We start from the raw sequence: 11,467 nt of genomic DNA on the forward strand, positions 1-11,467 counted from the left end.
CTTCCGAAGTATTGGAGACGGAGTCCCCTCCCCCAGTTATCACCTGTGCTGCAGCGCGCGTCAAAACTAAGGCTTTTAAGCCTAAAGGGGATGTATGTGCACTAAAAAGTGCCAAAAATAAGCAGTGATATTATTTTAGCGTCCCACGCGTTTAGGTTCCACGCGAGTCTGCAATCCATGATAACGCCATGAAGGTGGGACGTAGCAGTCGCTCCGTACTTGCTCTGCACCTTGTCAGGATAAGTAGAAGTATATCCTTTATTTAAACGGCTTACAGAACTAAATGTCTACACTGTTAACAGCAGGGTCAGACAGGCACTGTCATGACACTGGCAGCGAAGCTCGCGCGCCCATCTCTTCCTTATACCGTTACGCTGATGCGTTCTAAAGCATTCCGCGATTCTCTGTGTTGCCTGAGCCGCCATCGCCGCGTTCGGCGTGACGTCACAGAATCGCCGCAAAACCGCGGCACCTAAAACATTCATTTTCACCAACAGTAAAGAATGCGCACGCAACATCACACCGAAGCTAATCTCCCCGCTTTCTCTTCCACGGTTTCACTTGAGCTGCGCTGCTAGCGCGCGACGGAGAGCCGTATCCTGTGGACGGCGCCGCGCCAGCTCGCTCTCGTGGCTCAACAGAACCCGGGGCCATTGGCAGGGGCGGGCGGCGCCGCGCCAGCTCGCTCTCGCGGCTCAACAGAACCCGGGGCCATTGGCAGGAGTGGGCGGCGCCGCGTTAGCTCGCTCTCGTGGCTCAACTGAACCCGGGGCCATTGGCAGAGGTGGGCGGCGCCGCGCCAGCCCGCTCTCGCGGCTCAACAGAACCCGGGACCATTGGCAGGCTCCACCTGGTAGCCCCGATGCAGCAGCCGACATCTGAAAAACGGACACAGGCTCAGCGCAGAAGACGACGAGCCAGTCACCACCACACTCCGCACGCCGGCCTAAAGGGGCTAGCGTCGATTTGCAAGACAACTGGAAGACAGCCAATTCGAAAATTGCGCGACATTCTCTCGCGGAACTTCCGTCATGCCTAGTATCTAACTAACTGGGTCTGTTCGTGTAAGGCGTGAGCATGGGGAACGCAACCTGAAAGTTATCTCTCAAGCTGGATTAAAGCCTTGACCCAAAGTGGAAGGCTTGCTTGCATTTATCTCGAGGGATAGGTAATATTATCCGACGGAAAGGGGCATGAAAGAGCGTGTTGATCCGTTCCCCCGACTCAACCCTGTTCTGCAACCACGAGTAAACACCAAACAAATGAGCGCGTGCCCTCCTCACCTGTGCTCCTCCATCCTGGGGCGGGCGTCTTCGGATGCGTTGACGGTCTTGGCCGACCAGAGCCGCTCGGCGACGGCCGCCGCGCGGGGCCAAGTCCTCGAGATGACGTTGGAGTCGTCGACGAACTCGCCCCACATGCAGGCCTCGCCGCCGACCACCAGCCGGTTCTGAGCATCGGTGCCGTTGAAGCTCTCGGGCTCGCACTCGTAAAACTGCGGCCAGTCGGTGCCGTAGTTGATGTAGTTGAGATACCAGCAGGAGGAAAGGATGGCTCGGTGGCCGAGGGCCGTCACCTTGGCCATCTCCTCCTCCCAGCCATTCTTCCACACCTGCACGATCGTGTTTGACTTGACGGTAATGTTGTTGTCGATCACTTCCTGCCAGATGACGTACCCCGGCTTGGCTGGAAGGCGTTGCACCAGCTTCAGGAGCCTCTGGATGTACTCGTTTTCGATCTCTTGCGGCGTAGAGATGTTCAGCTTGTGCATCCACGTCTGAATATCCGGGTTGGAGAGCCAGCAGGGGAATCCGAACGAAACCTCGTCACCCCCCAGATGGATGTACTTGTCGGGGAAGCGAGTGGTCACCTCATTGAGCAGCCGCTTGACGAAATCGTACGTCGCGCTCTTGGTGGGATCCAGGGGCCCGAAGCTGCCGTCCGGCTGGCCGTTGGTCTCGTTGTAGCAGGTGGTCAGCAGCCCGGGCGTCCCCTGGCCCCAGGACCTGGTGTGACCCGGCGTGTCGAATTCGGGGATGACGCGGATGCCGCGTTTCCGAGCGTACTCGATGACCTCCGAGACGTCCTCGGGCCGGTACACCATGCGGCTTCGGAAGGCGCCTCGCTCGCTCAGCTCAGGGAACGTGACGCTGACGAACGGGAACGACGGGTCGTCGACGATGTGCCAGTGGAAGACGTTGAACTTGTTGAAGGCCATGAGATCGAGGGTGGCCCTGATGACGGGGACGCTGAGGAAGTGGCGCGACGTAGTCGAGCAGGAGGCCGCGATGAGAGTAGCGCGGGAAGTCGCGAATCATACCGTGACGCAGGTGGAACTGCTGGTGCTTCTTCGAGAAGTACAGCAGGTGCGTGAACGTCTCCAGACCTCGGTACAAGCCCCACAGACTGTCGCCGATGATCTGCGCGCGCCCCTCGGCGTCTGGCGTGTTGATCTTGATGACGTACTGCTCGTCCATACCGGCGGCCGGCAGCAGCCCGCCCCCGCAGTTGACATCCAGGTACACCTCCACCTGCGTGAGCGGAGGTGACCCAGATAGCGCGAGGTACTTGTGCCGGTGTCCTCCCCGCTTCAACGGGCGTGAGTGCCTCGAGGTCGACATGCCCTTGAGGATTTCGAGGTACCTGCCGAGGGCTTCCTCCAGGTCGGCGCAGGTCTTGCGGGTCACGTTGAAGCGGATTGACCCGGGGTCGACCCAAGAGAAAGTTTCATACATGTCCGCTTGCTGTGGCGCCGGCCACGGCTCTCCCTGCGTCGGCTCAACATTAGGGAAGCCGGCGGACGCCGATTTCAACTGCAGACATGCCAGGACTGCGAGCAAAGAGCGGAGTGTTTCTCCAGTCAGTGACAACATGTTAACCAAAATTCCTCCCGGCAAAACATCTCTCACGGAGAACCTCTGGAGCTGCTTGGCTCATTGGGTATGTTTAAGGGTCTGGTTGACAGAGATCAAGTGACGCGTTATCAGCAGTGCTAATCGCCTCCTGTCAGTGCGCCACGCATCAGATACCTAAGCACGCCAGTGCATACATACGTGTAGCTGCTTACGTACAACACTGCATGTGAATGGCAGCTCGGAAAAGGACGCACGTATAACGTATTAGGCACATACATACGTAGAACTATTCACGAATATCGCCACATATGAATGACAGGTAGAAAAGGTCCACACTGGAGCTTGGCAAAACGTGTTTCAAGCATCCCAGTTTACACTGGGATTTATATCAGGCATTCGCAGGGAAAACTCCACACCCAAGCCTCACCTGCTATGAGCAGCAGGCAGACTGCTGCTGGTGATCCCATCCTGGCGCGAGCGAGACCCGAACTGACCGACCTGAGCTACGCCCGGCGCGGTCCGCGCCACGTATGGGTGTCGGTCGGCCACTGACGCCGGAGCTGCAGCGCCACCGCTGTCGGCGTCTATCGCGGTGGTCCGACACTCGACGCGATCGCGGCTATCGGTGACCTGCCCGATAAACGAGTCATTGCTCCGTTGTGGGGGAGAGGGGGAGGGGCATGGAGCGCGGTAGCGGCCAGCGAGCCTACAGTGCAGTGAATGCGGGTATCGGGTTCGCGCGTTCTCGAACGCGAACTCATTACTAGTTCATTTGACCGGGTAGTTTTAATGACCTTAACGCACGTGATGTTTAGTTCAGTCTCGCCTAAAGACGGCTGATTGGAATGGCTTAAGGCGGTTACGGTACGTCTGTTTCAAAACAAATCGCAATCAATTCATCGGACATGCTCTCGATGACTATAGATCAGATGGGATCAGATCAGATGCTCTGTTACGTAACGACACTACTTTTTGGTAACAGGGCAATGCACTTGTTACTTTTAGAGCGGTACAACAGCCGGAGTGGCTTCCGTTGCTTTTGGGACTTGGTCTTTCGTTATCATTTAGTCTGTTATTTAGTTAATTACGTTATTTTTTGTGGCCGTTCATCCGTTACCATTCAGTCTGCTGCTCAGTGACCTTAGTTATTTTTATGGCCCGTGCCTTCGTTACCATTTAGTCCATCACTCAGTTACCTCAGCTACTTTTGCGGCCCGTCCCCTCGTTACCATTCAGTCTGTTACTCAGTTACCTCAGTACCTTTGGCTTTAAGGTACAGGCCTGGAGGAACAATGACGCCGACGAAGTGGACACAATATTCGTTTTGGCATCTTTTTTCTTTACACTTCTGGAAAGCATTAAAGGAACCGTTCCATATTTGTGTGGGGTTTGAACTGGAAAAGCCATCTAAAAGATCATTCGGTGCAGTTAACAGCTCTACTCTTTTTAAGACCTAAATCGCTCTAGTTTCTGAGCTACCCGCCAGTGAAAATGTACAGTCTATTCTGGAAAGACTATTTCAAGGTTATCCAGGCATCCGTAATGCCATAATCATGTTATTCAAATCCTGTCATTCCACTAGCCATGCGGTGATCAAGTCTAAGAAAAATATGATTGTCAAGTCGTTCATATCTGGCGTTCGGAAGCACGACCTCCAGATACAACGGCCGTCATTGGTTCTAGGCCAATGGTGTGCGAGGTACAATGAATTAATCAAATCATGACTTTTTGGGATCATATTTCACAAACAGAGAGCGCGTGTTGTCCAGAGCAGTCTTTTCCACTTAAAGTACACCAATAGCAGTGAGTGAGCTTATTCTATCATATCTGATGCTTGCTTCAATATCTTCAAATGTAGAGTGTTCCCTTTAACTATGGCGAGTTGCGGCGAGTGTTACGGATTTAATTGCGGTGGAACGGATCTTTAGACTTTATAAGAATATGCGAGCTCCGATATCTACACGGTCTTATACCTGTATGATGGCGGAAGGTGTGGGTGGCTGGTGCCCCCTTGTTTCCTGTGGGTTACTACTATACGCCTGATTGCACCTGCGATAGACAAAAGTGTAAGCAATCAGTAATCAGTATTTTGTAAGTAATCTCTTCAGCAATTAGTGCCTGATGTTATCTATAGTTGTAAGCGCTAGAAGGACCGCCCCGATCTAGGGCGTTTAAATACCTCTTTTAAACGGGGTTATGGCTTGTCCTCATCTATGCAGTGTTACAATTTTATTGTGCGATGCCAGTGTTTGATGACGCGTTGGTAAGTGTGAGCCTACCATTTCAGTTTTCCAACTGGGCTTGTCAGCTACCCACTAGAGTATAACTGAAGGTGCATAAAAATTCGCTTCTTTGAACCGTCACGGTCATTGGTATAGGCATAACGTAACCGACCATGGGGAAAGGCTCTGGAAGTTAGAACTGACTCGTCAGCACGCTTATTGCCTAGACCTCGGTGGCTCTAATTTGCAAAGGCTTGATGGCTCGAGTTTCAGCTGTTTTTTATTGTGTCAAACTGCTTCTTGCTACTGGACACCTTGATATCGAAGAAACTAGTTGGGGTTTTCACGGCTATATCTTTGGATCCACTCCAGTCTGATCCCGCCGAGTAGAATGCAGTGCGCCCGTCCGTCTGTCTTCCCCAATTCTGATTAAAATGCGCTCCGGTCAGTCAAAGCAAAAAAAAAAAACGCTTATAAAACTCATGCCAATCAGCATCTATGCCTTTGCTTCCTCCCTCTTTAATAGAGAAAGGTGGCATATCTCGTGACATATATCTGTTCAAGTTGTCAATGTTTCCAATGCGTCTCAAACGGCGGACTGCTCAGCTTTCTCCAGCTCAGGCCGGAGGATCTCGCGACTTTGTTCGATTTCATCATGGCCTTTGACAATTCTTACCTATCCTTTTTGAATATTTCTTCTTTCGTTTGCCTATCGCTTGCACACGAAGCCAGGAGTTCAGTGCAAACCGCGACCAACTGAAACAGGGAGCGCGCGGACATGTTTAGATCACGCTAAAAGCTGACAGGCCCAGAACAACGCCGCTCATTTCAACCGTCCTTTTTCCCGCCGGCGAAGCTCAATCATCTGATGAATGTCCCGCAAGAATACGTGAAGTCATTGAGCCTTTCAGCCAGTCGGCGCACCGACTCGAAAGGTCGCTAAATGTCACGTACCTTCCCACGATCAAAACGCCATTCTGGTCTGGTTGTTCTGCCACGAGCTCCGAGCCAAGAAGCGGTTGGGGGCTTGGTGGAAAGGAACATCGGAGCTTGTGGAATTGTGTGGCGGTGCGTGCGTGTTTGCACAGGTGTGTGCTTGTGTGTGTGTACATGAGTGCGAATGCGAGCGTGAGCATTTTCGAATCAAATTTTTTAAACCTGGATCAGATCGTAAACAAATGATGTGAGCATACTGCGATTCAACTGGACGAGCTCACGTGATTTCCAGAACGAGGTCTCCGCCTGCTGCCGGGAATCCTAAGACATATTGGTCATCATTGGACATCATCATATTGGACATAAGACATATTAGTCGTCCTGCTAGCACAACTGCCCGCCCGAGTACTTAACCTTGGACGGTGTTCCAACGCAAAATATTTTGTGGCAACTATTAAGTCAGCATGTATATGTTCCTGCAGGGGATAGCGTAGGCATACTTTGTGCTCTCCTACTCCGGGTTGTGGCTATCGGCACACACAGAGCTTTATCTCACGCTTTATATGTAGACATGCAGGGAAGAGTGGAAGCTACAACAGCTTTCCCACCCAAAACATCAATAAGCTGTGCCAGCCATAGACAGGGGCGTCACTTTGTAAAATCGGTTCGGGGCTCAGCTGAAAAAGTTCGCCTGGTCAACTCCAAAGCCTGATTTCTCCCGGATTTTGGCCACTTCAGTTTGCTTTCTTGACGTTTTCAAAATTTGTAGCCTGCGCAGGAATGACTTTCCATCCCAAGTAAATAAGCGCTGCCTTGTGAAAAGCTTGGAATGTGGTGTAATTCACAGAAAACATCTACTGTCATTGATCATGTTGTACGACCGCAATTATGCAACAGATACACATGCCACTGTTGAATAAAAACATGTGTTGATTTTGTTCAGGTACTTTTAAAAGCTACCACATCTTGCCCTTATTGTTTTTTATCACAATCCAAACGATATAACTTGAAAAATTCAAATATTTGCCTACTGGCTTAACATATGAAGCAGTTAGCAAATAGTTACCTACAGGATGTTTTTGGTCCAAAATATTTATGATAATAATAGTGATTTGTTAAGGTACTTACTACTTAGCATGCTATTATTTCAGATAGTTGTTATGCATTTATTTGGCTACGATTTCTTCTTTGCCCATATGCACTGAGGGAGCTCGGGAGTACTGGGAGGAGCGGGCTCAAGTCAGCATTGTCGACGCTCAGCCCCCCCCCCCCCCCCCCCTCCCCAGGGAAGTGTAAAAAGTGACGCCCCTGGCTAGAGAGACTGATTTGGTGGCGTTCTTTTTATGCAACATGCCGGCCACGGGTTTCTTATGCCAAGATCGTTTCTATCACATCCTCCCTCGTATAGCGGCCGCTCCCAGCCGACTGACGCGTATTCATGCCAACGGGATGGGGGGAGGGGATTTACATTGCACTACGCGTTATGTCTAGACTGACAAATTCAGCCACTGGGAGGGAGCGTAGCGTAACCATTTTGCGGAATACGGAGTTTAGGAGAAAAAAAATCCACGTTTGAAGTGAGTTGTTCCACCTAACTGTCTCAGAATTACTACGATTGTGCTATCTGACAGAACATTTTGGTTGCGTCTTGAAATGCTCATTAGGACGCTAATGTTCTTGCGAGCGCCATGATTAAGCTACTTAAATGGCAAATACATCCACAATTTATATAATTATTCTACGAACCGTTTTGAGAACGTCGGACATGATACACATCCATCGGACAAATAGGGTAATGCTGGTGATTACAGACAACGACCTCGGACTTCTGATCGTTTCAGATGACGCCTGAAATTTTCAGCTGATGGCGTAATATGGTAATCTTACTAATATCTTATAAAATACTTGGACTATTTTTCTGAGATGCCGAGCCACGCCGAACGCCTTGGACATATACATTGGTGGTAAGCCCACGCCAAGACAGAATACGGACGAGACTGATCAGACTGCTGACCGTTTCATTACTCCGTCGACTCACAATGGATGGCTTGAGGCGTCGGCTGCAGAGTGATGGTCGGTAGCCACCTCCGTCCACCAGGGCGGTCAGGAGACCGCAGGTGGTTCCGCCCCTGAGAGTCCGCCTATCCGGGCGCCGGCCGAGAGTCCACCCTCTGGAGACGAGCGCCCGCAGCGAGTCCCAGTCCCCACACGTGTCGCGCGTGAGAGTGCCACCGGTTTTGTCCGTCCTCAGAGCGGACCACCTCCTATCTCCCCTGTGGCGGTTCGGCTCGAGGCGATGCGTCGAGTTGTAAACCCCCCTCCCCTCCCCTCTTGCGTGCCCCTCCCGCGTGCCCCTCCCCCCCCCCTGATTGGCTCGACCAAGCGGTAACCTCGCCCCGTTGGTCCGCCGGTCCGCCTGATGTCCATGAACCCCACCTCAGATGTCGTCCTCTGCAGGACGCTGAACCCTGGGCAAGGTCGGTTGGTCTGTTTTCGCACGGAAAGGAATTTCTGAAAGGCATCTGAGTCGGCGGAAGGGTCGGTGGGAGGGGTGGGGTTGGTTTTGCGCTTCATGTGAGACATTTGGATGACTGGGAAAGGATTCTTGGCTCCGGCTCGCAGTGGAAATCGGCCATCCATCCATGCGGACTTGGTTCAGCAGGAAAATGATTCTGTTAGCGTGTGTCCCTGGTGCGGCGGCTGCCTGCTCAGAGCGATCCATTGTCGCCGTCACCAGCGCCTTCGCTTTTTTCTCTGAACTTCGCTAAGTTAGCTGTGCAGGTTGCAGCGTGGTACGAATTTTCTGTTCTATAACTTTTGACTAAGATGCCAGCAAAATACAGAGGCACGCATGTCGTGTTGGTTTGACCCCTTGGCGCAGTCAATGTCAACAAGGGAAAATATAAGCTCTACTGTACAGATGGTTGCATGTCCAAAAACAGAAAACTGTTGTGCGTCTGATCGACTTTACTAGTCCCCTATTTTTCTACCTTCCTCTGTATATTTCATCACATCATCACATTTTATCACTGTTCATATGTCATATTTTTCAACCGCTTGTAATCTAAACATGTCTGAATTTCTTGTTTTTTACTTAAACGAATGGCATCAGTTACCCGTTGTTCGTTTCATAATGGCTTAATAACAAGCAAGTTACGGAGGACGCGAAATTGGCGTGGAGATGGCGTGACTTAGAAGTTTGACGAATCACGGATGACCTGTGAAAGTTATTGCTCCACGTTACTGACCCGACCAGTGTATTCAAAGCGAGTGGAGCAAAAGGTCAAGTTTAAATGAGATGACTGTTATTCACCGGTAGTTCGTGAACTGTGTTGCTACACTTCAGGGACAGTTTAATTTCATCGGGCGAATATAAAGAAACTTAAAAGCATCGCAGAAATGTTTGCAGTCATCGGAAGATCTAAGCCATTTTGGAGCACACCAGTTGGAAGTAGAGCACGGCTTCACTACACTATGCTTCAATTCAAGCAGCACTTAGCTAGTTTTGCCAACGAGCTGTACAAGTTACTGAAAGTTCACCCGTGGACCGTTTCTTGTTGGCATAGCAACCCCCTCAAGTGTACACATGCCGATTCTAGCGGGCATCGCGCCGTCGTAAGAAGAAATCCGCCAACTTGGCGGTGTCGCTACACGAGTGGTCTTCCACTCACCTCGAAAAAGAAACAGGCGCACACCACTGTGATTAGACAATCAAGCTGGAGAAGTGTCGAAACCTACACTAAGATAGACTACCGTTATTGATTGGATCATCTTACCCCGCAGACGCCGCACGTTGCTTTGCCGGGGCTGATGTCCCCCCCCCCCCCCCCCTCCCTTCACCCTCGGCCGGTATCAGCGCGTATCCGGAGATTGAATTGTCGCCAGCCTTATCAGATTTCATAAGTCGTCGTCGACAGCTGTTCGCAGCGGGCTCGTCGGCGAAATGAGCCGTATCTCGGCCGCCTCATTGGACGCGCGCCGGCGTCGCAGCTATCAAACGCCGCTTATACGCCGGCCGCATGCCCGGCCGGCACCCAGCCAGCGGCGGCGCGCGTGAGATGCGTCACAAACGGTCGGGACGGGACGGAGTGCTTCCGGCGGAATGGAATCAAAGGGCGCCCCAGCGGGACGCGCGTGGCACCTTGTCGGCCGTGGGTCACGCAAACGTATGCTTTGTGCATGGCATGCGGAGGTGAGCAGCGGAGGGAATTCGCGAAAGTTGAAGGCAACGCAACGGGGCGTGCGGGCCAAGCGGACTAACTTTCTCCGTTTTTTGGTGGTTATGCCGTTCAACAAAAACATCGTAAATACATAATTTTCTGTCTGAAACAAGACAGCATTCCTGAGCATAGCACAAAATGCCCACTCACTATGGATGAAACTATGTATCGCAATTCTTTTTTAATCGAAGCACCGTTCAGTTGGCTCAGTGCCAATGCAAGCGTTTTTACGACCAGAAAGGCACCATCGTCTGATGTATCAATACGCAACAGAACTCGCAAGCTTCTGTTGAGCAGGCTCTTTCATAACCTGCATAGCCAGAGAAGTGGTACTAATAAGACAAAGGGGACGGCAGAAGTGACTGCGAAGCAGGGCAGGAGATGAACGCAGACAGAAACGAGTCACTCACTGGGGTTGGCCAGGCGACGATGATGTGGTGAAAGGCCTGCTGGCAATGCCGCGCGTGGTTGTCAGGGATTGAGTTGGCACTATTCCGACACCAGAGGTCATCTGCACTACCTTGGACAAATGCGATTTCGTCCAAAATATAAAGGCTTCGACTGTTAAACGCTGGTTTCAAAACTTCACGTCAGTAGGACGTTAACCTTGAGTGACATTGACAACGTGTGCCGATGATGTGCTGATGAGTGCTGATGACGTTGAAAGTGCTGAATGAAAGTGCACGGGTGCTGATGATGTTGAAATAATCTCTTCAAGCTTTCAGACCATTTGTCAAGAAGATACAACTCACACAAGGATCGCGACGTGTCGTAGATCGACGATTTTACTCACTTTTGCGTGCGCAGCTTTAAGAACGTGCTCAGCTGACATTGATCTTACACGGAAGAAATTACGAAAGGTGTTCAGTGCATTAGCGGGGAACATTAGTCACATAGATGAGACAGTAGTATTAGCCTTATTCCTCGGAAAAACCAGGAGAATAGAGATATAGTTAGGTTGATATTTCGGCAGCATGCCTTTCTCGAAACAATAGCAGAAGTGAATTTAAAATTGCCTGCCGATGTTCCTACCCGATTTTTCAGGGTTTTTTTTTGAAAGAGCAAGGCACAGTTTTTACTGGACACCAACATTCAGGGGATTAAGCAAAGAGCGACTGCCAGCCATTACCACGATACAGTGCCTATCTAAGAATTAGAATGCCCGGACATACGTGTATATGCAAACGAATTCAAGCAAATAGGCATCACTCATCACGCTTCATTCAAACGTGCA

At 51.0% G+C, this 11,467-nt stretch overlaps 1 pseudogene; it reads right to left on the reverse strand.

Moving 5' to 3' along the window:
• Positions 1–240: 240 nt before the first annotated feature.
• LOC119093552 (beta-hexosaminidase subunit alpha-like) lies at positions 241–11,114 on the reverse strand (annotated as a pseudogene).
• Positions 11,115–11,467: the final 353 nt, after the last annotated feature.

Source organism: Pollicipes pollicipes, unplaced genomic scaffold, assembly GCF_011947565.3.
Source record: "Pollicipes pollicipes isolate AB1234 unplaced genomic scaffold, Ppol_2.1 Scaffold_4002;HRSCAF=4701_pilon_pilon_pilon, whole genome shotgun sequence".
Taxonomy (NCBI): domain Eukaryota; kingdom Metazoa; phylum Arthropoda; class Thecostraca; order Pollicipedomorpha; family Pollicipedidae; genus Pollicipes; species Pollicipes pollicipes.